General features: G+C 39.4%; 1 protein-coding gene across 8 annotated transcripts in view; it reads right to left on the bottom strand.

Annotated features, from left to right (window-relative positions):
- CALD1 (caldesmon 1) overlaps window positions 1-21181 on the bottom strand; it is a 178623-nt gene extending 157442 nt beyond the window's left edge. For 4 of the 8 annotated variants that reach the window (XM_068549482.1, XM_068549481.1, XM_068549485.1 and 1 more), the window contains exon 1: window positions 21005-21146. The gene's annotated coding sequence lies outside the window, so the exon portion shown is untranslated. Of the gene's footprint in view, window positions 1-21004 lie in introns of all 8 variants that reach the window. The other 4 variants (XM_068549489.1, XM_068549484.1, XM_068549486.1 and 1 more) reach the window with 4 other exon arrangements.
- Between the last annotated feature and the right edge of the window lie 6032 nt (window positions 21182-27213).

Genomic DNA, 27213 nt, shown 5'->3' with positions numbered 1-27213 from the left:
GTACTCAGAGCTTCCAATCAGTTTTTTATTGTCTCACTCCTATATATGGACAGCCAGCCAAGGATCACCAGTATTTTTAGGAAAGAATTAAAGACAGAGACCAGCACAAACAACAAAAAAATAGGAACACAGAGGAAACATAGATGAGATAGGAACAGAAGAGCACTTAAAAGTATAAATGATATTTCCAAGGAGATAGAAGAACTAGTGTATCTCTGAAAAAAGATCAGGATGTTATAGAAAGGAACATCCAAAACAACAACCAAAGAACTCTTGGAAATTCACAGTTTCATGGTTAAAAACAAGGAACATAAAGCCAAAATTAAGGAAGCCTCCCAGATATTAGAATAAGATACAGAGAAGTAGAAAATATTCGGGAAAATATAAAATCACAGGATCAGTGTAAGATATCCAGGAGACAGAGAGAGAACATGGAAAATGATGAGAAGGAAATTATCACCAAAATGATATAAGAAAATTTCCCAAAGCTAAAAGATGTGTTTTCTAGACTGAACAGGCCCACTAAGTAGTCAACAGAATAAATAAAAATCCAAATAATACACATTGTCATAAAATTTCAGAATATTAAAGATAAAAAGAAAATCTTAAATACTTCCACAGAGGAAAAAAATCAGGCAACATACAAATATTCGGGATTCAAAATGGCATCAGATGTAAAAAATCAATATTGGAATCTAGAAGATAATGCAGGCACACTGTGAGAAGTTTTAGGGAAAATGATTTCCAGCCTAGAATTCTATGTCCAGTCAAATAATCAACCAAGTATGAGATGAATGAAAGACACTAAAAAATTTTTGTCTCTCCTGCATCCATGTTCAAGAAGATCCTAGACGATCTTCTTCATCAAAATAGGAGTATAAAGAAAGAGGAAGAATGGGATGTAGGAAACAGGATTCAAATTTCAACCCACATGCAAAGGAAATTCCTTTCAATCCTAGGAAGGAAATTCCTAAGGTGACTGTGAAGTGAAGATTTAGAACAGCTAGCTGTGCAACAAACCTAGAAAATTCTAAGCAGTTTCCAAGAAGGATACCTTTAAAGAAAAAAAAATTGACAAATTACCTGATGTATTTGACTGTATTGAAAAGTTTGATGTTTGCTTTAATGATAGAAAACTAAGCAGGTAAAAGAAATAGAGTAATTATTAAATTATGAGGAGTGGGGGAAGAAAGGTACTAGTATATGAAATAAAAAGTAATCATAGTATATACTATCAGCTAGGAGCAATATTTATACAACAATAATACTGGAAAGATGGGGAATATGATGTCTACTTCTGTAGTTTCTCTTGTGTCTCATAGATCTATTTGTTTATTCTTACACCAATACCAAACTGTTTTGATTATGGTGGCTTTATTAATGTTAGACATCACTTGTTAATTTTCTACTATAGGAGATAAGGATTTAGCATGTTTATACTGCAGGTTAGTTACATTTTCAAATAATATGTGCAATATATCTTATATAATAAATACACCACATAGGGTCTAAAAATTCTGGAAACCCAAGGAAAATAATGTATATACTATACTGTGCTTTTTTAAGATTAATAATTGGACCCATTACTTTAAATTTAGAGATACTTCACTTGAAATGTTGTCTGAAGCTTGAAGAAAAACATATTGAGCAAATTACTTTAAAATATATCTAATTTATTATTTAAAATTAAGTTTGTCCTATGTTTTCAGAATTTTCAAACATCCTATATATCATCAATAATAACAAATATAATGGATTTATCTCATACATCAAATGATAAAAATCTCTGACTATATTTAGAAATTTATCTATATGCTATTTATGAAAGATCCACTTTAAAATAATTACACAGGAATACTGAAAAATGAAAGGTTTAAAACTTATGTAATAAGTAAATAACCATAGAAAGAAAGACATTATAGCAATATTAATAGCAGGCAAAATAGAATTTCAGGTGAATTAATGAAAGGAACACGCCATCAGGAAGATTTAAAAATTATGAATGTATATGTATCAAATAACACAGCCTTAAAACATATGAACAATAACAATGACAAATTTTACAAGTAGAAGTAGACAAATTCACAATCACAGCTCTTTTGGTAATTAATGGATTAAGAAACTTTAAAAAATTAATAAGATATAAGATAGTTGAAAAATACAGTTAAACTCAATCAAAAAAGCTTTAAGCATATGAGAAGTGTTAGAGTGTTCATTTTTGCTTCATTAGATAATCTAGCATAAAAGCACCCAGTTTTTAAAAAAATCAAAACATTTGTGCTAATCTATGGATACAAAGTTAACTAACCAGCAACATTCTCACTCTCACTGTCTAGAATTTTCAAATCCTCTTTTTGTGTATAATTATTAAAGTGCTCTGCAATTTACCAGATTAAGGTTTTTTTACTAGCTCTGACTTTCTGTACTATTTAAATAGGATATTTGCCTTTTTAGTTTAACTAATTCTACTCATTTTCATCAATTCTCTTGTGTTCTATCTTTTTTCCCAGTCCTCTAGTCATTTTCATCCTTTGGCTCTTTCCTATCAGATGCTGAAAGCTTTACAAATACTTATGACCTGTTCCTTGTCTTTCCTGATGAAGAAAAACACATATACACCATTTCCATCTATTCACCAGCTATTCCCTCTGTGTGCAAACTGGAATGACTTCGCCTGATCACTGTGATGGTATTTGCTACCAAGTCTTCTATAAATACTAAATGGTGCATTTTTTCACGTTGTGCCCCAAGTGAAGCAGGTTCTCTTTGCATACCAGAAGGCCAATCCAAATGATGCATGTTTGCTTTATCAACCTCTGTAAAAGTCTAGTGGTAATTTATATTGATTACATAATAAGAAACTCCATCCCTGGTACAACATGTTCTTTCAGCTGCAGAGCCACACCTGTAGAAATGCTAACTCACATCTGGCTCCATAAATCTGCTCTTTCTGATCCTCTGGAGAGATACTTTTATGTAAACTATATAGCTACATGTGGAACAGGAAAGACCAAAGCAGATGGCTAAACCCAGTAACCATTTCCATCCCATGGCTTGAGCTCTTACTCTCTTCCTTGACTTTGATGTCTTCCTATTTGAGAGTCAGTTCAATCATTCCTTTTATGGAAGGTGTCTCCTACCAGCTTTATTTATACGTAGATAACAAACTCAGAGTGTGCTGATAATGTTGCTATTAAGAAGTTTTAAGGGCTACCTCTGAGTCAAGAATATTAGTTTCACTCACTGATAAGTAGATTCCTTCAATTAATTTTTTGATATGAAGATAACAAGAAGATACCTACATTTCCTCATCATCATCTTTTTTAAAGTTTTTTTTAAAGATTTTTTTGATGTGGACCATTTTTAAAGTCTTTTTTGAATTTGTTACAATATTGCTTCTGTTTTATGTTTTGGTTTTTTTGGCCATGAGGCATGTGGGATCTTAACTCCCCGACCAGGGATTGTACCTGCACCCCCTGCATTGGAAGGCAAAGTCTTAACCACTGGACCGCCAGGGAAGTCCCTATATATTTTCATTTTTATTGTTTCCATTGCATGTAAGTGTTATATCTCCACACAAAATCAACTTTAAAAGACAAACCAACTGTTATAAATCAAAAAACTGGTTACCTTGAAAGCAACTCATTTGTAATTACTGTTTGACCTAAATTTAGCTTTTATTCCCCCTTTAAAGTGATTTGCCAGTAAAAGTATAACAACATTAAAGAAGTAACCTTGATAGAAAGGACAATAACAAGCCTTATGAAGGGAAGTTATAAAGCCAAAGATCTAAACAACGTTAGAGCTGGGAGAGAACACACCTAGTCCAACCCCTTCATTACAAGAATTGATGCCCCAAAAGGTTGAGTCCCCTGCCTGACATCATCAAGTGGCTCAAAGGCAGAAGCTGAATTAAACGGATTCTTTCTGCTATTATCTGCTGCTAACTCATATTTCAGAGAAAGTTTGGAAGCTCAGTATATGGAAGACTATTATTGGGATAACTTCCATAAAGCAAGCCCCTCCATAATTTATGTTTTAGTAATAGGTATTTTTCATAAATTGTGGTGTTTTTAAACTGGCCCAAACCTATAGATTTCAGGATTTCGGGGATCTTGGATCAGGTCTTTTTTTCCTTTGTTAGTGTCAAAGCTCTTACAAATAACTGTGATATGACACAGCTAAAGAGCAGAGAGTCAGGAGCTGAACAGCCAGGTAAATCCTTTCACTCTAATGCTTCTGCTTAAAACTGTAAAGTGGGAGTTGGGAGGTGCTGCTGGATGTTACCATTTGTTTGGGATGACCAATCTCAGTGAAGCAGAGATGGGGTTCCAGCACCTGGCCTCAGGGTGGAGCAGGCTGAGGAATCTGCTATCAGCCTCAAGGGAAACAAACCAGAGACCAGAGGAGGCCTTGGCTATTTCAGGTGGAAAGTCCTCAGGGGATAACACAGTCTTCACACATACAATAGAGTTCCATCAATATCTCTGATTATGTACATATAAAAGTTTCACTATATAAAACATTATTCTGTTTTAAGGGGCTTAAAAAATAAGTAAAGGACATTAGGCAAAACCTAAGGTGATCCAAATAAAGTATAGAGTTTTATTACGAATAACGTTATAGACAATGTTTCATCTGTTGTGAAAAATGTGCATAGCAATGTTAATGACAGAGGAAACTGGGGTATGGGTATATGAGAACTCTGTAATGTTCTTACAACTCTTCTGTAAATTTAAAAATTATTATTCTAAAATAAAATTTTATTTTAGAAATAATAAACAGTTTGACCCACCCATATGATTGCTTGTACAAGCTTGGCCCAAGCACACTTGTTAGGATCAAACATGCTCTTCTTCTACCCTTCCCCTTAGGTTCCTGGAGCATTTTTAAACTTTAACGTATTTGGCTATAGATATTATAATCACAGACATTATAAAGCACAGCATTTTCACATATGTGATCTCATGTGTTAGAAATTTAAATGCTGATGAAGACAATTTTAGTGAATCTGAGGGTGACAAGATTCTAAGATCTGCAATTGTTCACTATGTGCTTTGGTTTCAGAAAAGCTTGTAAAAAACTTTTCTGATTACAGTAGAGAAAAGGCTCAAATTGGATGTTAATTTGTCTTAACCATCCTTTTTCAGCACCTTGGGGTTTCAGAGTGTCTCCAAACAAGATGATTGTCAATATTGCTTTTAAAGGCAAGGGTAAAGGAATGTGCTTGTCCCAGAAGCCTTAAAAAAAAAAAAAAAAAAAAGGAAAAGAAGAAAAGGCTGAAACTGGGGTTGGGGCAGCTTCTCCAGAAGAAGGAGTAAGCTGAAGCTGTCCGGCACAGAATAATTTTTGGAAAACTTCAAATTCTGAACTTTGAATCTAGAAAGTTTCCTTTATGAATGTATGACTTAACATCTTCCCAGAAAACCAACCAGCAAAAGTCTTCATATTTCAAAGGAAAAATAAAAGAAAACTATGTACTAAAGATACTTTACCACCTAAAGAGCCTTTATATTTAAGATCTCATTGCTCCCTACCTGGGTGTTATAGAGAAGGAAAAAGGCTATTGTCTGTTTCTAATTAAGAAGCCTGAGGCACAGAAGTCTGTTCAAAGTCACACAGGTTATCAGCGGTAGACATGAAGCAGGAACTGGGGCCACTTTTCTATTAGACCACCCACCTGTAATCTGAGGTACCCACAAAATATAAGAACCAAGATATCAAAAACTTAAACCTCATTGCAAATGCTCTCAGGAAAAAGAATTAGCAAGCTAGAAACTACTCCCAGTGGAAAGAGTAATTGTTTTGTTTTAACAGCATATCTAAGAGCAGAAATATGGAAAGGCATGAAAAATTTTTAAAAATTCTCAAACTCCTATACTTCTCATTTCCTATTTCCTCAAACACAGGTGGGTCAGCAGCTCCAGGCTGGCTGATATAATCACTCTATGCAATTTGGGGGCACTAGAGAGCTCCTTGGTAGATATTTCCATTCCGTCACTGCCATAACTATATACTTATCCTGCAGAGTGTGTTTGAAATTTTTATTTTTCCTTTTTTTATCATCAATCTTTTAAAGAAGATATATCTAAGCGAGAGACATAACGACATCATGGCTAAAGCATATGGCTACCCAACGGCAATAGAACATTTCCAACTGAATAAATCTCAATGGGAGAAGAAACAACAACAACAACAACAACAACAACAAATAGAAGAAGGAAATCAGGGAGGGGCTGAGCGCTGCCTTGTCGGTGTTGCGCCCGCGCTTCCCGTGGAAAAAGCCACAGAATTGAGTGCTGAAGGTGTAGCCCACCCTGTGATCCACCAGGAGAAGTGCCACAACATGACTAGCCGCTCTACTCATAATCGCCAAAAGCCAGAAACGACCCGAATTGTTCACCAACAGGCAAACTGGCATATAATCGTTCAATGGACTGTCAGCAAAGCAAGGGAAAGATCGAACAACACGGCAGCCAGGGTCATGGGTGAACGGGGGATCTTTCACAGACACACAGGGTGCCACTTCATGAAGTCCAGGAACAAGTGATGGAGGCGACAGAGGCCAGAGCAGTGGTTCCCTAGGCCTGGGTACAGCGATGGGGAGAGGGGCTCCAGGGAGCCTTTTGGACGGAATTCGTCTCCGTCTTGATCTGGGGAATAGTTATATGGGTGTATACATATGTAAAAATTCTTCCAGCTGTACGCTTAAGATTAGTGCACTTCATTGTATGTATATTACAACTGTGTGTACATTACACCTCAAAACAAGTGAAGGATGTAACAGCTCATTCTGAGTCAGCCTTTCCCATAGGCTCCAAAATCAAACCAGAAGGATTTAGTGGAAATTCTCTACTTTTGCTATAATGAAATCTCATTTTTGAATAAGTTACTCCCTATCATCTTCAAAAAAGAAAAAAAAAATAGAAGAAGGAGGGGGGAGGGGAAAAGGGAAGGAGGACTAGGAGTGGGAGGAGAAAGGAAGGAAGGAGGGAAGGAGATACTTCCATAAAGTATCTTCTTTCACCGTTTTTCCCCTCATTTATTAATTTTTAGAGTACTTAAAAAAAGGAGAGAAAATTATGATCAAAACTCTAAAATAAGTAAATAAATAAAAGGACAAGAACGGCTTTTTCCAGCTGACACAGTGCTACACTGTCAAGTATTTCAGACATCTAGAGCTTGGTTTCCAGTAATTCGCAAGAGGAAACTATTCTGTCTTTCTCATTTTAGAGTTGACGAGGAGCTTCCTTGCATGACTGTGATTGATAACTGAAGCGATTTTTCAGAATGAACCATAAATTATGACTGAATCATAAAAAGAACTACATTTGAAAGGGATTTAAGTCAATGTTTATTCTATCTTGTTATCTCAAAGTTTATTTCTACATATGTTAAGCCTATAGCAGCCATTACTAGGCTTTTGGTATATATTACTTTAGAGGCTAAAATAATCCAGATTACTGAAGTCATAATGAAGGCAACACACAGTCAGCTTTGACTAATTTTTTTTTTCAGGCTATATATTTTCAACTCTAAAAGGGTATACACGTACACACATTGAAAACGTGTCCTGTAAGATCCCAGACACATATACAGAACATGTCTATGTGATAGTTCTAGGTATGGCTGCTTATGTAGTATAGAGATTGTTCTAGTCTCTGAGCAGAGGTGCTGAATGGGTGGACAGTCCAATAAAGGGCTCATTTGAGACCCATGTGATGGTCGTGGTGGTTGCGTAACATTTGATAATTGTGGTGGTGGTTGTGCGTGTGTGTGTGTGTTTTCAAATATGCAGGCAATCTGTCCTGCATGTATGATGGCAGACAAATGTGGCCTCCCTGAGATGCAGTCAAGATTGTACCAAAACAAAGGGAAGAAGAGGAACTCAAGTGGTGAGACAATACCTGGAGTAGAGTGGAGGAAAGAGAAGAAGTGAGAAGAGGATAAGGGAAAATTGAAACTCACAATGACAAAAATACAAAAAGGTTCTTGGGGTGGAAATAAAAAGAAGAATCAGAACATAAATGGTGTTGCTGTCTCTTTAAGATCCAGAAACAGAGGGAGTTGTTGCTAGGTGAAGTAGGATCTATGGGAGACAGAAAACAGCCAGGGGAAGGATAACTGTCCATCCCAAATTACCCCGGATAGTCTCCATTTAGAACTGCTTTTTTAGGAAAATTATTAATAGCTCCTCCTTTCCCTCTCAAAAGTGTCCTGGTTTAGATAATAAATGATAGAATCACCCTCTCTGTAGACCACATCTGGCCTAAGACAGAGAGTAGCTGTAAGCGGGACTGAAGCTGGGAAATGGACACCAAGAAGAGCTTTAAGGAAGGGGTAAAGGGAAACAATGGCTAAAGAAAAAAGGAAAAAAGGAGACCAGGTATAACGTGTGGACAATTTGTAACCAATTATGCCAAACACAGTTAAAGCTAGAAAGGCCATTTAGAGGAAAAAGTGTATTAAAAAGCCAAGGATGGATGGGGAAAAGATAGAAGAAAACAAAGACAAAAGACGAATGATTCAGAACACAAATATGTGCAGGCTCCTATATCTTCCCCTGTATTGGGGGATTAGTGGTTATGATCAGCATGTATAAAAATGACTTAAAATGGCCATCCTGGCTTTCCACCCGGCGCAGGCACACACAAAGTCCCATCTGTTGTTGCCTCCCAGCCTGCTGCTCCAAAGCTGCTCACCTCCTCCTAGCGCTCTGCCTCTGAGCCGTGCAGGCTGCCTCGACCAAGCCTTCCCACCAAGCCCCCCCCCCCCCCCACTTCTGATGGCCGCATACCAGACTGTCTGCCACTGTGGTTTCACAGGCTTCCACAGATAGGCCACAGTATGTGAAGCTGCATTTCACTGCGTCATTTCAGAGACCTCTTTTGACTTTTTCCTGGATCAGAATTTTGTGTTGCGAAAGGCAGAAAGTAAATGTCAAGGGCAAGTTCAAAAGGCCAAGTGATTTCTAGCTAAGCATTCCCTACGCCCAGAGGGAAGATGGGCTACCACCAGCAAGTGAGCCTTTCGCACTTAGAGTTTCAGAAAATACGTCTTATAGATTTCCACCACCATTTTGAATTGGGGCATTTTGTGGGTTGAATTTTGTCTCCCTCAAAATTCTTATGTTGAAGTCCTAACTCCTAGTACCTCAGAACGTGACCTTCTTTGGAAATAGGGTCTTCACAGAGGCAATCAACTTACAGTGAGGTCATTAGGGTGAGCCCTAATTCAATACAACTGGTATCTTTATAAGAAGAAGAAATTTGCATACAGAGAGGACGGTATGTAAACATGAAGACGGCCATCTATAAGCCAAGGGGAGAGGCCTGGAACAGATCCTTCCCTCACAGCCCTCAGAAGGAACCAACCCTACTGACACCTTGATGTTGGACTTCCAGTCTCCAGAACTGTGAGGCAATAGGTTTCCGTTGTTTAAGCCACCTAGTTTGTGGTACTTTGTTACAGCAGTCTGTCCTAGGAAACTAATATCCCAGATGCAGTCTGGTCACAGATGGGAGTTACGAGTAGCTGACCAGACTAATTATAGCTTTTCCATTTCCCTAAGAAGACTAAGTAATGCTTCTTTGGTATATCTGAAAGAATGGGCACTCCCTATGGCAAGATGGGACTGGACGATCCTGAGGAAATAATTTCTACTGCTCATGCCTCAGTTTCTCCTTCCATGGAGTTGGTTATAGGGCCTGTGGTCTGAAATCCCCACTAGGACTGATTGGTATGGCAAAGGGTGATCACAGAAATATTCTGAGTTTTGGGCAGGAAGATCAAACTTAAACTGTGGAGCCTTATTAATAAATACACTGAGAATGGCTGGCACGGCAAGTAGATCCTAACTTCTTTAGTCAATCACTGAAGTGGAGGACTTCCCACCTGATCCTCATAGAATCAGCTCTGTCTTGGCCTTTTGAGTAGCTAAATTTGACATAATCAAACACCAAAACGGCTTGCCGTATTCGGACAAACGGTTTAATCCTTCAGTACGTAGTTCCAGACTATGTTCCCTTGAGTTAGAGAAAAGGGTGTAACCTGCTTGTTAAACTATCTCTGCTCCCAGAAAAAGAAAACACAAAAATATTTCTGCACGTTTCTTTTCTTTTCTTCTTTTTAAAAGCTGCTATAGGCCTAGGTTCTCATTCTGTCGAACACTCACTTGAATAACCTCTTGAGTCAGTAGTGAAAGCAATGGTGTTTAGCCCCACTTCCTTATACGGCAGGGAAAGACAATGTGCTTGTCTACTTGAACTGCAGCGTGGCTCTCTGACAAATTATAATGACTGGTTATGGAAACCTCCTGCTCTGGTTTCCATCGCTCTCCCCAGGACAGACACAGAACAGACAGCTGTAGGGAAATGGAAAGGGTTGGAGTCAGGGAACAGTGCTGAATTTAGCTCTGCTCTTTGCCAGTTGTGTGACCTTGGGCAACTTATTTAATTTACTTTACTGCCCTGAGGTAGTTACCTTCAACCAGAACAGTGCTTGTCATCTAACAAGTATGCCAGCAAGGTAGTTGAATGAGTTAGCTTACCTTCCCAACCATCTCTAACCTAAAAGGCTTGGGATAACTATCAATCATTTCTATTTGCTCTCCCTCCTAAGTTCAGCACGTTTTTCCCTAGATAAGTCTCAGTCTTCTCCCCTCTCTCATTCTCTCTTCTTTCCTCTCTCCCTCTCTCACTCCATGTCTAAAACACTGAAAACCTACAAAACAACACAGCCTCGGGAATAATAAAACCCTTTAGCCATACTAAAGATGATTTGGAATATTAAAAGCAGCACAGGGACTTCCCTGGTGGTGCAGTGGTTAAGAATCCACCTGCCAATGCAGGGGACATGGGCTGGAGCCCTGGGCCGGGAAGATCCCACATGCTGTGGAGCAACTAAGCCCGTGCGCCACAACTACTGAGCCTGCGCTCTAGAGCCCGTGAGCCACAACTACTGAGCGCTCATGCCACAACTACTGAAGCTGGCGCACCTAGAGCCCGTGCTCCACAACAAGAGAAGCCACCACAATGAGAAGCTCGTGGACCGCAACGAAGAGTAGCCCCCGCTCACCACAACTAGAAAATGCCCACGCACAGCAATGAAGACCCAACGCAGCCAAAAATAAATAAATAAACAAATAAATTTATTAAAAAAATAAAAGCAGCACAGATCCAATGATAAGGGTAGGGGAGAAAACTCTGCGGTTGAAAGGGATGGTGGAGGTTGTCTGCCTCTGCAGAGCAGGGTTGTCCAAGTTCCAGAGACTGATCTAGTTTAGAAAGTGCTTATGCTGACCTGAAACAGGGTTTCCTGTAACTGTATCTATTGGTCCTAGTTCTACTTCCTGGAGAACCTGACATTAAAGAACTTGACATGACTTCATGTCATGGCGCTCCTTTTGCTCCATCTACATGATGGGCGTAGAGTAGGCAATTGGGGAGAGTGGGTGGCTAAGGGCATGGGGACTAAAAAGAGCCGCATGCCTACAGATAGCCCCCACAGGAAGCCACAGCTGATAGCTGACGATTTTTAACTTAGTGCCTATCATGTGCAAAGTAGTTTAGGGGTATTATTTATAGTCCTTATAACAACTACAAATGGAGGAACAATTATCTCCTTTGGTAAATGGTAAATTTGAGATTCAAACTCAAGTCTTCCTGATTTCAAAGTGTGTTCTCAAATAAGTCACATCCCCAGAGCCTCGCACAAAATCAAATGGAGTAATTAGGCAGCACGGTGTGGTGGTTGAGTACGTGGACTATGGAGTCAGGTTTGAATCCTGACTCTGCCACTTACTAGCTGTGTGACGTTAGATGTGTTACTTAGCCTGATTGTAACTCAGTTTCCTCATCTGTAAATCTGATTGTTACGAAGATTATTTACTTGATTTGCTACTTGGCCTGTGTCAGGCGCTGCTGTAAGCACTCAGTACTGATACAACTAGAGAGGAATCAATGAATTCAAACATGAATATTGGCTTCAGCTTTCTTATCAAGAAGAAATTATGGACATTTATTCCTTTACTCATTTAACTCACATATGAAGCATCCACTATATGTGGATCAAGGCACTTTTTTAGGCTCAAGTCACAGCACCTGAAAAACGCAGACAAAGTCTCTGATTTCATGGTGCTTATGTTCTAGGAGCATAGGAAATAATAAATGAGTGAAGAAATAAATAGGCAGTCATAAGCATACGTTATGAATATGCATGTAACTAAACAACAAAGGTATCCTGATTGGCTCTTCAGGGTAGAGGCTAATTTTACTGACTTGATACCTTAGGGTCAGTGGTGTGATAGTAAATGTTTGATAACAAGCCTTGGGAGTTGGCAGGTGAGGAGAGTCTGATTTGTAGCATTTGCTAATTTCCAGAGTGTAAATACTTCCATCGTGGTTGATCTCAAGCTCCCAACATGACATCCGTGAATGAAGAACTGGGAGAAGAAGCTCTCTTGCACGGCATTTGGTAGTATTTCCATCATATGGATACAACAGATGTAACTAACCTTGAGAGCACAGATAATAGTAAAACGTAAAATAATTAGGAAGGGATGAGTTTTGAGTATTTATTACCATGGTTTTGATATAATTTATTTAACCGAAAGTCTATATAATTTAATTTTTAATAATGACAGTGTGTAACAACTAGTTCTCAAAATCTTAAAAATTTAACAGTTGGCTTTTGGGAGCTAGTGTGAGCTGACTCCACACACCACTGTTTAGGGAGCATGGAGAAGGGAGACAGTTCAGAGGAAAAGGAGACTGAGTCACTGTCGTGTCATTATGCAGATGTGGGTCCTAATCTAATTCCTTTTTAGCTGCTCTTTTCCAGCAAGCTCTGCTTTCCTGTACACAGTGGAAGCGCTACTCTGTAAACCAAATACCATCGGTATAATTATAGCAACAATTCTGGCATTCTTATTGGACCAGTTTGCTCATGCAGAGATAGTTTTAGCCCTACAATCCTTAGTGAACATAATTTATGTACTCAGTGCTCTAAATATGGTAGATTCTTCTGCGCAATACAGAGGATGTAACTCCTGACTGTTGAGTAAAGGAAGACCCTAGAGATGGATTTTCTGTCCTGCAAAAGCAAATTATTCCCCTTTTCCATGAACCTGAGGTCTCTTTTCTCTTAGGGCTCACAGGCTTCTGAAAGGGCCACCCAGGGAAGCACCTAAGGCCCCAGCCTCAGAGGAGATGGACAGTGGGAGTGAAGGAAGCTTCTCCGCTATTCCCACTCAGGATTTGTACATTCTTTACCACAAAGTAGAGAAGACAGAAAAACATTTTCTGTTTTTCTTGGTAAGTTAAATATCTAAAGTAACCAATCTTCAAAACATCCTAAGGACAGGAATACTTAAAGAGACAATTTTTCCTCAATTTACCCCTCCCCCGAAGCCTACATTTCACTTAGTAATGGTGGCTGGAACAGGAAGTGGAAATACCATGAGAAATTTTATTCTTGCCACATTTTCAATGCTTTACAAAAGCAAACACTGGAAATCTCATCAGAAAGCTTGACCTTGCAGGGTTGATAACTTTGCAGCCAAACCAAGAGTACTGGAAGCTGGAGGAATTTTCAGATAAATATTCTAGTGCTTCTGGAGGGACTCTTCATCAAAACTGATTATTTGGAATAGACAGCTGTAACTTTTAGAAAGAAATTATTTGAAACTAAACAACTAGGCTTCTCAGGAATAAGCGACTCCATGAATCTACTATAAGTTATTTTAGGCATAGATGTGCAGAACTGTTTCTCAGTCAGGGTGTTTTAGCAGAATCATCAGGGAGTTTTCACAAACTGGACCCCAGTGGATGGGTCTCAGGGATGTATGTTTTCAGAAAACCCTACAGTTGACTCCAATTAAGACGCTGGTTAAGATCTCCTGGATTATAGGCAAATCAGGCTGCACTGTACAATCCAAATCCGTAAACTGTTAAAATGGCACATTCGTGCTATCAGGAGAAACAATCCGGTGTACTGAAAGGTTAACAGTGTGGGACTCAGGAGATGTGTGTTCTGGAACCACCTTTGCCGCTAATTAACTGGGCGACCTTGGTCAAGTCACTTGGTTTGTTCTTTCATTCAACAGATATTTACTGGGTTTCTGTGATGTGCCAGACACTAGGTATATATTAATGAAAAAAATAAATGTTTCCTGCCCTTACGAATCTTACTGACATGAATCAAAGAAACCTACAAATACGTGTATAATCTCACTCGGTGTGGCTAAGCTTTAGTTTCTCATCTGGAAAATGAAAAATAGATTACTGGTTCATTTTCTTTTTAAGAATTTCTTCTCAAGATCCCAAATTTCTTGCCCCAAACTTCCCACACACAATATAATTACATGTTTTAGGTCCACTGATTGAGAAAACACAATACCAAAAGCTACTATAAATTCAGTAACTATTTAAAATAAATTAACATTTGTGTCATCATAACGCGTCTATATAATTAGAAAAATAGTAGCACACATTGTTTACTCAGTTTGTCAAAATCATTTGCTGCATATATGGACTTGTTTACCTATTGCAATAATTTAGTGGCCTCCCAGGGATCCAAGGTGCAGAGGTTAGGAACCTACAGACCATTATCAATCACATGAAATACATGGTACTTGAGTAGCAATGGCCCTTTTCTTCCACAACAGATGTCACTATCAATGACAGCGTTTTTTGCCCACAGAGAGTTTAAACTCAGCCTCAGAATCCTTCTCAACACAGTATTCCAGATGGTCACTACCAATTGTTTAAAGCTGGCAAACAGAGGAAAAATTATTGGCACTCCCTAGGCTAAATGACTCCTAAGGCCCTGCACAGCTTTAAAAAATCTATGAATCTTATGTATTCAGTTCTGCTATCTTGAGAAACACAAATGCCTTCTCCCCTCTCTACGTAAAAGTTCTTCAAATGTTTGAAAGACATCCATGTGGCCGCTACATTTTCTTTCCTTTGGTATAAACAGCTCCAGATCCCTTATCTGTTCCTCATATTCTGTTCTCTCGACCACCTCTGGCCTTTGACGCTCACCCCTGTTTGCATATTTGTCAATACCTCCCTGAAGAACAGCCCAGAACTTCTCTCACTCCCCTTGACAGACACTGAGACATGTGTTCAGTGACTGAAAGATTACATTGCAAACATTGCCGAGAACTGAAATGTCCTTGATTGAGAGTATACTAGCTTTTATGCATTAAACTTATTAAGTACTGTGATTTACATTGAGATGTAGTTCTTTTCATTTATTAACATTATTAAGTCATTACATATTTAATTTTAAAGATTGCCTTACTTTGTGGGAAGCCATATCACACCTATGACTCATATGAAAATACTCAAGTGTTTTTCTTTAGAATCTTTCTAAAATGGATAATTCTTATCTTTTCAATTATCGGTGGTACAAGCTTCCAGGCCAACTCCTTCAAGATCGGTTCATCAGGCCACGCCAAAGTGATCATCAGGAACTGTATGACCCTGACAGTGGGTGTCTGCCTCTCTAGGAATTCAGTCACATAAAAATTCAAATGATATTCATTGATAGCTGTTGGATATTTCAGCTAATTTGCTTTCCATGCCTAACTTTCTCTTCTAACTAAAATTGCCCACTGGGCTTTTTGTCCCCCAGGGGTGACTACTGCAGCCAGACACACTGGTAATTCATCCATAGGCATGCCAGTAACCCTTGATGTTCCCTCCGCTAAGGGATTTGCCAAAGACAATAGTTATTAGCTGAACCAATCAGATTTCCTCTCTCAGAATTTAACCAGGAAGCACAGAAGGAATTTTCCAGTCTGCAGAACAACAAAAAGCAGCAGCCACATGTGCTGCAGCTGAGTTACATTAATGGCAGCACATAGACCTCTGCTGAGACTTTTTGACCCACCTTGATTCCAGCCCCATTCTCTTTGGACTCTGGCCCTATCTTGGCTTCTATCCTTGGATTTCCTTGTGATTCCATCCCTTTATCATTCCACATGTATCTTATAGTTCTGCGCCTTTACTCAAGCTACTGAAGCGTATTAATATAAGGGTCTATTTGTTCCGAACACAGTGTCAAGAGCTCTCACATATGTCACCGTACCTGTCTGTACACTGCCTTGCTAAGCAAGCTCTTGGTTTTTAACCTCCTGACTTCTGATTTTTGCTGTTTCTCTTTTTCTTACCCGGCTATAATTCACATGTTAGCCCATGGGTGTATTTTATGTCCATTCTGGCTTAGACCCTCCTGACACCAGTGGAACTAAAGTCCTCGATATTTCTGGCCCTTGGGTCCCTGGTTGGGGGTTCCGGGCTTGCTCTGGTCCTGCCCCTCTTTAGCACTCAGGTGAAATCTGCCTAGTTCCCCAGCTTGAGACAAGGGAGAGGGAATGTTACATGTGGGTGTAAAAGGAACTAATTACACGTTCCTACTTAATATGTCTTTCTCCAAGTGAGATGACTTCCTTACAGTCAAGTGCTTTCATCCACGTATTCACAAAACAATGCTAGAAGCCTCAGGAAATGATTAAAAAGTAATTTATCATCAAGTTAGCCATCGTTGGTACATATATATTTTTTAAAAGGAAAGCCGTATACTAAAATGAGTGCTTAATAAGAACACCCTATTCACCTAAAATATTCCCCCAAATATTCATTTTCCTTCAGCCATTCCCTCACTGCTGTTTAGCAATCCTTTTATTAAGCTCTCAGCATACACTTAACAGCAGCCGTTCCTGAATTCCCCAGTCCCTAAGCGCCCCACAGAAAGCTGCTTCTCTAGAGATGATCTCCTTTTCTTTGAAATGGAGGCCATATGAGGTAACCTCCTTCTATATATGTGTGTATTTACACCTTCCTGTCTTCCTTCCAAAGAATCTGGGAAACAAGAAAGGACACCTCCTCTCGTGTTCTGGTCCCATCCACCCGTGTCTCCACTGGGGATCAAGACTTTACCTCACTCCCCACCCCCGACCTCCCCCGGCTCAAGGGTTTCTCACAGGTCGGTCAGAAAGGCGGGTTCGCAAAGGACCTTGAGGGGTTAGAGTTTTTATCAGGTTCTCAAGGACGTCCATGGGAAAAACAACAACAACACAGGGAAGAACAGCTGACCGGGCAGCCCCGTCACCCCTGCCTCACAGCCCCCGGTCACCCTCTCCTTCTCCCCTCCGCTCACAACACTCACCCACCGCCAGCCAGCTGTGAGTTGGGGGTGAGAAGCAGAGTGGCTCTTTACCACAGAAATGGCTCTACCATCTCCTCTGTCTGCGCTAACTTTTCTCCCTTGGCCTAAAAATGTGACGAGGCGTCCCCCTGCCTCAAACGTATCTGGGCTTGACCCTTCTGCTTTCGTCTGGACCTCATCCTAGAGCCAGGCCACTGCAAGTTGCCAGTGTGGATCAGGAAAACCCCGTTTGGACTGTGGGTGGAAGAACTAGAGAATCTGGTAGAGGCGGAGGCCTGGGGGAGGGAAGTTAGGGATGCCACCCAGGGTCAGTTACAGGGGACCCAGTTGGGGGTACTAAAGACTGAGGCAAACAGAGACGAGAGGGCAGATCCAGGGAGCAGTCTGGTCTCAATACCAACAGGAACCACAGCCAGGTGCTCCTGATTACCTCAGCCTCCTTACAAGGCCCAGGCTTGACATGCTGGGATTAGTTCCATGCTTTTGGCTGGAGGCAGAGAAGCTGCCTCATTTACTAAGGCCTTTCTGTTGTCAGCACCTTGTCATTGGTCTTCCATTCAACTAGATCTTCAGGTTCCTGGATACGGCCTTACACCACTGACGACCCGTCTTATTCTCCTCCTGATTCCCGTGTCCTCCTGGTCTCGGATTACCAAAGCCAACATTTAGACAACATTGGGGTGGACCAGTATTCCCTAAACTCTGGGTTCAGGGTTTTAGAAAGAAGTAGGATCTAGAAGGTGTCACTCAAGGGTCCTCAAATATGAGGAAGGAAGGAGCAGATAATTAGGGAAAATAGATAAGAAGTGGAGATACCAGCCAAGATTAGCATAACGTCCAGAGGACTCAAACCGCAGGCAGTGGAGTATATAGCCTACAGAGAAGAGGGGGCGGACAGCTTCATCTCATTTACACATCTTAACCGCCGCGGGAGGTGCGAGAGACATTAGAACGCCCATTCTACAGATGAGGTCAAAGAGTTGATGGCTCCCTTCAAAGGTTTGGGCTTTTTAAATAGGGGAAACAGTACTGGGACTGACCTCTCTTGAGTGAAGCCAGAGCTACAAGTATCTCTTTAAATTAACCAACTACTCAGAACCTATAATCCTCTCTCCAATAATAAACTTGGATTAACTTGATGGATGAAGGACTTTCAGTAAGGAGCAAATGGTTCTATTTTGGGGCTTTGAGAGAATTTACCCAGAAAACTCTTTTTTAAAGTTCGAAAATTCTTTGGCAGCATCTTTCTAACCTCCTCCTTAGTCCTACCATGCTATTTGCATACCACTTCGTCAGCATTTTCCCCTGTCTCCCACCAGGGCTTCACCCTACCACGTTTCTGAGACATGTGATAGACTGCAGGCAGATGGGGAACCAGCTAATCCCTCCTCATGCCCATGTCTAAGTCACTTTTTTGTCTTGCTAAAGAATGACTAACTAGTAACCATCCTACCATGAAAATGACAAATGGAGACAACTACATGTGTTTCTAAGAAAAGGCCTACTAAGGTACATTTTACTTATCAGAACAGAAAATATGTAGGCTGGACTCTGCAACTTTCCACGGCTGAACACAGGACCACCCTATACCATCTGCCCCAGAGCAGGAGATCCTCAGGCCAATCATAGGAGCCAATTAGAATTGCTAATAGCCTCACTGTCAGGGCATACTTATATGTATCTCATTTCAATCCTTTAAACTTCAGTTTGAACCTTCTCTTAACTTTAATGTAAGAATTGTGTATTTATTTAAAGCAATCTTTTGATCCTAATTATTTAAATTGTGCATTCTACTGGTTTTGAACAATGGAAACAACCCAGCCTGTTACCTATGGATCAATTCATAGTACATTCCTTGTGTGTGCTAAGATCAACTTTTTATTAGTGACTCTTTACTGCAGACTTTTGCCATTGTATTTCTCTTTATTGAATGATTTTAATAAAATGAAAATTTTTGCACCATGGTTTCATTGTGCTCCGTTTACCTCCCTATTTGGGGAGATGTGTTCTAGCTAATATTCAACAAGAGGAAAGTAGCACAAAGAGTGGCCTAAAGTCCTACATAAAGTAAAATATCCAAATCCCCTCGTTCCATCACTATGTAGAGTAGAACACTTAAAGCATTATTTCGAAAAAATGTGTTTTTCTGGTTGTTGGGGGTGAGAGAGCACACGAGGAGGACGGGACAGAGAGCGGTGGTAGCAAAGTTTGAACTCTCAGGGATTCGGAGATGTTGGTTTCAAAATGGAATTTATCCTCAAATCCCAAGATTATAGATTTCCTTCCAAATTGCATTCCCTACACGGCTTAGAGAACAGTTGAAAAAGAAATTGCTCTCCATATTTTGATTGACATTAAAAACACTGTGAAAATAGTTTGGAACTTGATCTCTTCGAGGGAAGGACAATAATCAAACTATAGCTTTCGCCTGCAGCCTTTCTTTCACACTTACTCAGAACTGTTCCAGGAAAAGAAATTCACAGGGAATTCTGTACTCATATATCACTTCTAGAAGGAGAGGGAGGCATTCTCAAGAAAATTATCCCCAAACTTTTAAATACAAAGAGAGAAGATTACTTAATGAATCGCAGCACAAAACCACCTCTATCCATGGAATAAAATCAAACTGAGTCAGTCATTTGGAGCTGGAAACCTTTAACATCCAGGTTTATTTTTAAAAAAAGATCAGATTTGCCCTTCTTGCCACATACCACCTAGTCTTCACTTAAGTTCTAGACATCCATGTCTGGTTTTGCCAAACACATTAGAAGGATTTTACTATTTCAGTTTACAAGTCCATCTGCATAGCTCTATTAACCGAAGGGATCCATGAATACCAAGTACTTTGTTCTCACCCATTTTTTTGACCATGTATTGCTACAGCACTAAAATTCCCCCACCCTTTACAATCAGCTCTCTCTAAAAGGAATTCCAGGCTACTACCAACTAGCTGCCTTGTACTACTGTTTAAGATGCCCCAATATGTCGGACTATCTTGAAATGAAAGGCTGTTTCCTCCCTTTTCAGAACACACTTGCAACCTACACCTTTTTCAAATTCTCTAGTGACGCTCAGGCATGCTTTCAAACAGAAAATAAGATTTCTTAAGAAATAGTTTGGTCGGATGTTAAGTGCGATTTCTAAAAACACACCCTCTAGCACATGCATTCTCTCATTATTAGGTTTTATAGGAAACAGATCATGGGAGGCATCTTCTGTCTCAGCAAATATCAGATCAGTTACATTAACCCAGCCGGTGCTAAATGCCAGTGTTCTTCCACCCTCCGACCTTATTTCCTTGCAGCTCTAGAAGTCTAGTCTTAAACACTGGTAGCAGAATAAAACGTAAATGACTTTGGTTAAAAATTATCACTTTTTGGCTTCTCATCAACCTAAAAAGTTATTGTTCTTTTTAAAGCAAAACCTCTTTAAATCTCTGATAATAAAAGATGCAGGAGAGACTGCTGGTGTGAGCAGACAGGCACAGAACGGCTACTGACACTGACCTATGGCTATCAGGTATAACCCCCATGACACTCCTGAACAAAAGGCCATCTTATCAAAGTTGCCAGTGGTCCCTGAATGTAAGTCTCTATATAATCTCTCCTCTCGTCCCAACTCGAAGAACAAAACTTGAGATCTCATCCTGTTTGTCTTCCGGGAACATCTGCAGGGCAGCAAAGCCCGGTCTGGCTCTGAGAATTTGCATGGTTTATTGGCATTTACAATCTTGCATCTCCAGCTACATTGGCCAGGAATGTTGACTGAAACCCGGAGAAAGTCCCCATACTCTCTGGAGGAGATTATAAGAAAGCCCTCTGTGCCTTACCTCTCAGGCTGAAACTTCTTCCCAGGGACTAAGTCGGAAAGGAAGGACTGATTTCTTTAAGCAGGAGCACAGCAAGAGGGCAGGCAGGCAGGCAGCCTAATACACACTGCTCTATTCAATAAAACTCCAGACCGCCCTTCCTTAGCCCCTCCCAGAAGTCCATGCTAAGTGAACACATATCCCCTATGTTTACAGTCGGCATCGGTGGTATGCATTGTCCTGTAGTTTTTCTAATAGGCAGCCAATGACGACACCCCAGCCGAGGTGGATGCAGCCTGCCTGTGGAGATGCCTGTCATTCCCTAGGCATGCTCAGGAAATCACTCATCAGAAAAACCAAGACCTAAAAAGCTCTGAAGCTGCGTGCAGGCTGCCAAAACCAGCCTGCTACATGCCCTTTTTTGGTTATCCTTAGCAGGGCCTCTGGAAGTGAATCCATTGTCAGGAACAATCATAAGAAATGTTAATCTTGGAGAAAGAGGCTGTCTTGTAGAACACAAATGGAACTTTAAAAAAGAAAGCACGGTCCATGAAACTTAAACTTAACAGTCCGTAAGTTTACTGGGGTGGAGGTAGGGAAGGCTTTTTAATTGAGGAATCCTTGATAGCGTATTTCTTTTAAAAGTAGTTGTACATACAAAATGAAGTTAAATTGTGTATGTAATTTTAAAGCCTGAAATGGCTAGGACTCAGGTCTGATGTACAGGCTAGATTTCAACGTGAAAGAGGCACAGCCTCCTAAAATACGTCTACGTGTGTTATAAAAACAACTAATAAAAAAAAACTTAGGTCTTTTTTAGTAGGTAATGTTTGTCAGAACAAGTGTGCCAGAAACTCAGCCAGGCAGGGTCCTATGGGCTTGGCTATCCTCATTGGTTTTCCACAGCACCTTTCTCTCTCCCTCCCCCTCCTCTTTGTTTATTCAGATTTGGCAACAGAGAGATATTGCTAGAAACTGAGCACAACAGAGAGGGTATGAAGGAACCCAGCACCTGCTTTGGAGCTGGTGTAGACGGATGCATATGCCCACAGAGATGACACTGATGTTATAGTGACTTCTTGAAAGGACTCCACCCAACTCTTCCTTGCGTAGGATGTGTGCTATGAGAGGGTCAGAATTAGGAGATGCTGAATTAAAATGAAATTAACTAGCCCATGTGTATATATACTCTGTGGTCTTATACTTCTCAGTATAGAATTCACTCAATTAGTCGATCAGTGCTTAATTCAACAGCAAGAGACTATGAGCACTTCCTATTTGTCAGGCCTGGGTCTAGGTGCTCTAGGTGCTCTGCCTCATTCATTACTGCTCTGTGTTTGGAGACTGTTTCATCACTGACCAAGAGGAGTTCAAATATTTTCCCTGGCTAATTACAAGTCCAGAAGCATGGTCTTCAAAAATCTTAGGTTTTGCCGTATAAGCCTTTCCCTATTTATGAAGATCCAAATTAGAAATGATCTCTACTTAGGAAAAAAGTCCCTGCCCTTTGTGCCTCACTCAGAAGGCTTGGGAAGTGATTGATCCCTATGGTGGCTTCCTTCCTCAGGCCTGAAGCACTAACAAGTTACCCAGAGACATCTATATCAACCTACACTCATCTTTTTTGGGGGAAGGCTACTCTGTCCCCTCTTCCCAACTGCTACTGCAGCACAGACTAAAAAAAGCTACAGCAAAGGCTGCCAGGCAGAGGGAGAGGTGAGCTTCAGGCATCCCAAGTTAAAACTCAGAATGCACTTTCCCAGGGAAGCAGAATAAATAATGGCTTGTGGGAGTAGGACAGTCAATGCTACATTTCAAGTACGCTGTGGTTCAACCAGGCATGTGTGGAACACCACTGTTTATAAAATTGTTCCTATGGGAAAATATTTTCTGATCCCAAATAAATGATTTGGAAATAAACTTCGGGAACACAACCCATTTGGGCTGCTGGGGACAGGTTGTAAAGATAGAATAACACTTCGTAGTCTGGCAAACTGCTGAGCTTGAAGACACTGTAGGGCAGACATCAGTGAGTTCTGAAAACAACTCAGCTGGTGAAATCTGTGTGAAGATATGACCTGTGTCCAGAGATGTTTGGCGCCTGTGATCTCTAGGCAGTATGGACCGTAACTCAATGCAATGAGGCCTGTTTTAATGTGCTGCTTTCCATGGCCACTGCTGATTATATCCTAAGCAGCATTCTCCCTGCTTGTTTGAGTAATACCCTTTGGTTGAGCAGCATCAGGGCATAATTTGCCACTGATGAATAAAATAAGTACCAGCTTTCCAGAGGAAAGAAAAGTTGTGCTATGAATGGGGAAAATATTATCAGCAGGAAACATGGAAAGGACATGCATTTTGCATGGTTTTTAGGAGATAAATGGCTAAATATTTTTGGATTATGTCTTTAGAAAAGAGACATATGTTTCCCTAGATAAATTCTGAATACAGGGTTTTGTGGATGAGCAATCATTTAGCCTATTTTGTGTATTTGAAAATAGCCTTATTGTACAGGAACTCTATAGTTGGAAGAATAATTTAACAAATTTCATGTAATATACACCATGATACAGAAAAATTCTTTTTTCATTGTCCTTTTACTTTTTAAAAAATAGTCAGGAATAAAAAAGAAATGAAAGGGAATAAAAAGAGAGAAAAGAGATATATGTTGCCAATCTCTGCCATGGGAAACTTTACTTGAATAGTATTCACTTTTTCCAGAAGTCATTTGTAAATGACACTAAAAATACAGGATTTATATAGGAAATTTCTGTGGAATTTATTTCCCACTTGGATCATCCCAGATAAAGAACAGCTTGCCTAACATAGGATATATCTACCTGATCAAACCATAACAAATCTAAAAAGACATTTGGAAACATCTGGATGATTCACTGTATTTTTTCAGTTCCAACTGAGTATTTGCGATCATGTAGATCAGTAGTAAGCAGTTTTATTTTGCTAGTGTGTCAATTTGGGAAAAGTAAAAGCAGGCCATACTTTTTTCACTCAAAATTAAAATCACTTCATTGAGTTCCATGAAAAATATACATTCTTCCAGCTTAAAATATCTACTTTATTGAATTGAACAGATACCTCAAACATTTTAAAAGACAGTAGAACAACGCACCCACCACCAACACACACACCTTCTGTTCCTCAAATGAAGTATGTCCAGAGACTCAAGTTTAAAAAACAATCAGATCAGACTGGTAGATTGTTGATACCAAAACTGGACAACAAAAACAGTAAAAAAAGAAAAGAAAAGAAAATTAGACTAAATGTACTTACGAACGTAGATGAAAAAATTAGCATATTGAATCTAACTGTGCAAAGAAAAAGAAGACAAGCCCAATGCTGTGATGGTCAAAATCTGAAAATCTATTGACATGTTATACACTACTAGCAGTTTAAAAGTTTTTAGAAAAATAGAAAAAAGAAAAGAGAAAGATCATCTCAATAGATAAAAAATAATACTTGGTAAAATTAGTAATCACTTGTAGAAAAAAAAGCTCTTAATAAACTAGCAATAGAATCTTTATAAACATAATGAGAGACACTTAACCAGAAATATAGAGCAAACATCACGCTTAATGATGATATTTAAAAGTATTCCCGGTACAATCAATGAAAAGACAAGAAGGAATACTATCTGTTTTACAATTAAAAAATGGGCTGGAAGTCCTAACCAAGACAAAGAAATAGAAAAAAAGATATAGGAGCTACTGGAATTAGAAGAAAAATAAATGTCTTTATTTGCTATGACATGATTATCTATGTAGAAATTTCAAGAGAATCATCAAATATATTAGAACTAATAAAAGAGTTTCACAAGATTATTGGAATCAAGTTCCGTATGCAAAAATCCAGAGTTCCTGTAACCAGCCATCTTTCATTTTAAAATATACTGGGAAAATATGCTATTCATATTACTAACAAAAGTGTGCACTAGCTGGGAATAAATGTAACAAAACATGTGCAAGAATATTACAAAATTTTTATTTCCTGGATTTAAGGACATAAAAGGCCTGCCTAAATGGTGAAATATATCACTTTTATAAATGGCAAACCTAAAAACTATAAAGATGTAAACTCTCCTCAAATTAACCTAGGCAGTTATTATTCCAACTAAAATCCCTAAATGATATATTTTGTAGAACTTGACAAAACAATCCTAAAAGTCATATGGAAAAGTAAAGGTCTAAAAAAAAGGACTAATATATTTATAGGGCAATTCTAATTAACACAAGACAAATAGACCAATAGAATAAAGTAGAAAGCCTAAAAACAGTCCCAAGCATTTATGGAAACTTTTAAAAATAATAGTAAAGGCATTACAGATCAGGCAGAAAATGGTGGACTATTCTATCCATGGTAAGGTTACAATTGATTATGTGAAAATAATAAAATTAGATTCAGAATTCCCACCCACACCCAAAGAAACTAGACTATGTGAAAAACAAAACTTGAAAATGATTAGGAAAAATTGTAGGAGAATATTTTTAAGATAGAGTATGGCAGTTTTCTTAAATCATAAAAAACAAAATGTACAAATGAAAAGACTGAAAAATTTTGAGGATACGGTTAAACTCCTCAGATCAAATGCACAACCTTCCTTTATTTCTGCCTCTTTCCCAAACCTCATCAAAATAATAATAAAGAAAGAAAAAGTCATAAATAAATCCTACAGGGCAAAGACTGCTGGAAAGGAATCAACATAGTCCGATGTCAGCCAAATTCTGAAATATGGAAAATGGATGGATGGTTGATAATTGACTTACCAGAGATGAGAAACTGAACTCTGGCCCTGTAGAGCGGAAGGCCGATGGACAAGAAAGAAGCCGATTCAAGCCTCAAAACCAGGAAAAACTCAGGATTTGGAAGCTCTGGGAAACTCTGAGGGTGAGGGATGGAGCAGAAAAGAGGTTTGGTTGAAAATCTGAGTAAGGAACAGTTAGAAGCCCAGATACTCCTCTCCCCACCCCACCCCCCAACACAGATGCACACCCCCCCTTCAACCAGACAGAAACTGGAAGTTTATTTTCTGAAGAGAAAGGCTGGCCTCAGAATGTCAGGCAAAGCAGTGGACAGAAAAGATGCCATGTGCTGAAAACAGACTTTGAAATGAACGTCTGCTCAAGGAACACTGAGCCCCGACCCCTCACTCTGCGGGGCTCCAGGACTCTCACAGTCAGGTTTGTACTCCACAGAAAGGAAACTGGGGGATTCCACTCCAGGGAAACTGGCATGCTCACGGAAAAAAATCTAAAGGCACAACATCTGAGGAACTCCGGAAATGTCTGTCTTAACACCCAAGGCCCTTTTGTGAACTGTGCACAGGAACTTTCAACTGGCTGTTTAGCATCTCACTCTTAAATACGAACATCAAGTTAAGGAAAGGCTCTGAAAGAGAGATTAGGACAACAGAAAAAGGAAACTCAGAGGAAAAAGAGGCAGGGTGAGAAAGGGAAAAAAACTTCAAGAAAACTATAATTACCATTTAACTTCAAGAAAACTATAATTACCATTCTCAGAGAGATAAGAGAAGATGCTGTAGCCACGAAACAAGAGAAATGTGCTGTAAAAAGGTATTTGCAGGGAACAGGAAAGAACTGTTGTAAGTGAAAAATACTATGAGAGAAATTTTTAAAAATTCAATTCAAGAAATGGAGGATAAAGTTTAGAATAATCTTGCAGAAAAGCAGAAGAAAAAGACAAGATGGAAAAAAGGAGAGAAAAGATAAGAACGTTAGAGAATCAATCAAATATCCAACATCTAAGTGTTGCAGAAAATTGTAGGAATGACATTACGAAAGAAATAACACGTTAAAATTTCCTCAAGCTGAAGGGCAAAAGTTTCCAGATTCAAAGGGCCCACTGGGCATCCAGTACAATGAATGAAAACACATTTCATTCTGAAGTTATTAAGTTCTTGAGATTATATGCTTCAAAGGGGGAAAAAAGTTGGGGTTGAAACTAGAAACCAAGACGCTTCGAAGAGAAGGATCAGAAAATAGAGGATGCAAACCCATGACACAGGGGAAAGTGGTCCCATGATGATGGTGAAAGAAAATTCCAGGACAATAGCTGCTCAAGAAAACAATCAGTAGAGGTTGGAGCAGAGGACTCCAGGAAGGATATTTTAAGAAAAAGAAAAGTAGATAGATTACCTGATATATTCTTGGGGAAAGCATTTATGATAGGTACATAGGAAATAAGTAAATATAAGA

Source organism: Eschrichtius robustus, chromosome 8 (assembly GCF_028021215.1).
Source record: "Eschrichtius robustus isolate mEscRob2 chromosome 8, mEscRob2.pri, whole genome shotgun sequence".
Lineage (NCBI taxonomy): Eukaryota > Metazoa > Chordata > Mammalia > Artiodactyla > Eschrichtiidae > Eschrichtius > Eschrichtius robustus.
Note: the sequence above shows the minus strand (reverse complement) of the source record. Positions and strands in the feature narration are given on the sequence as shown.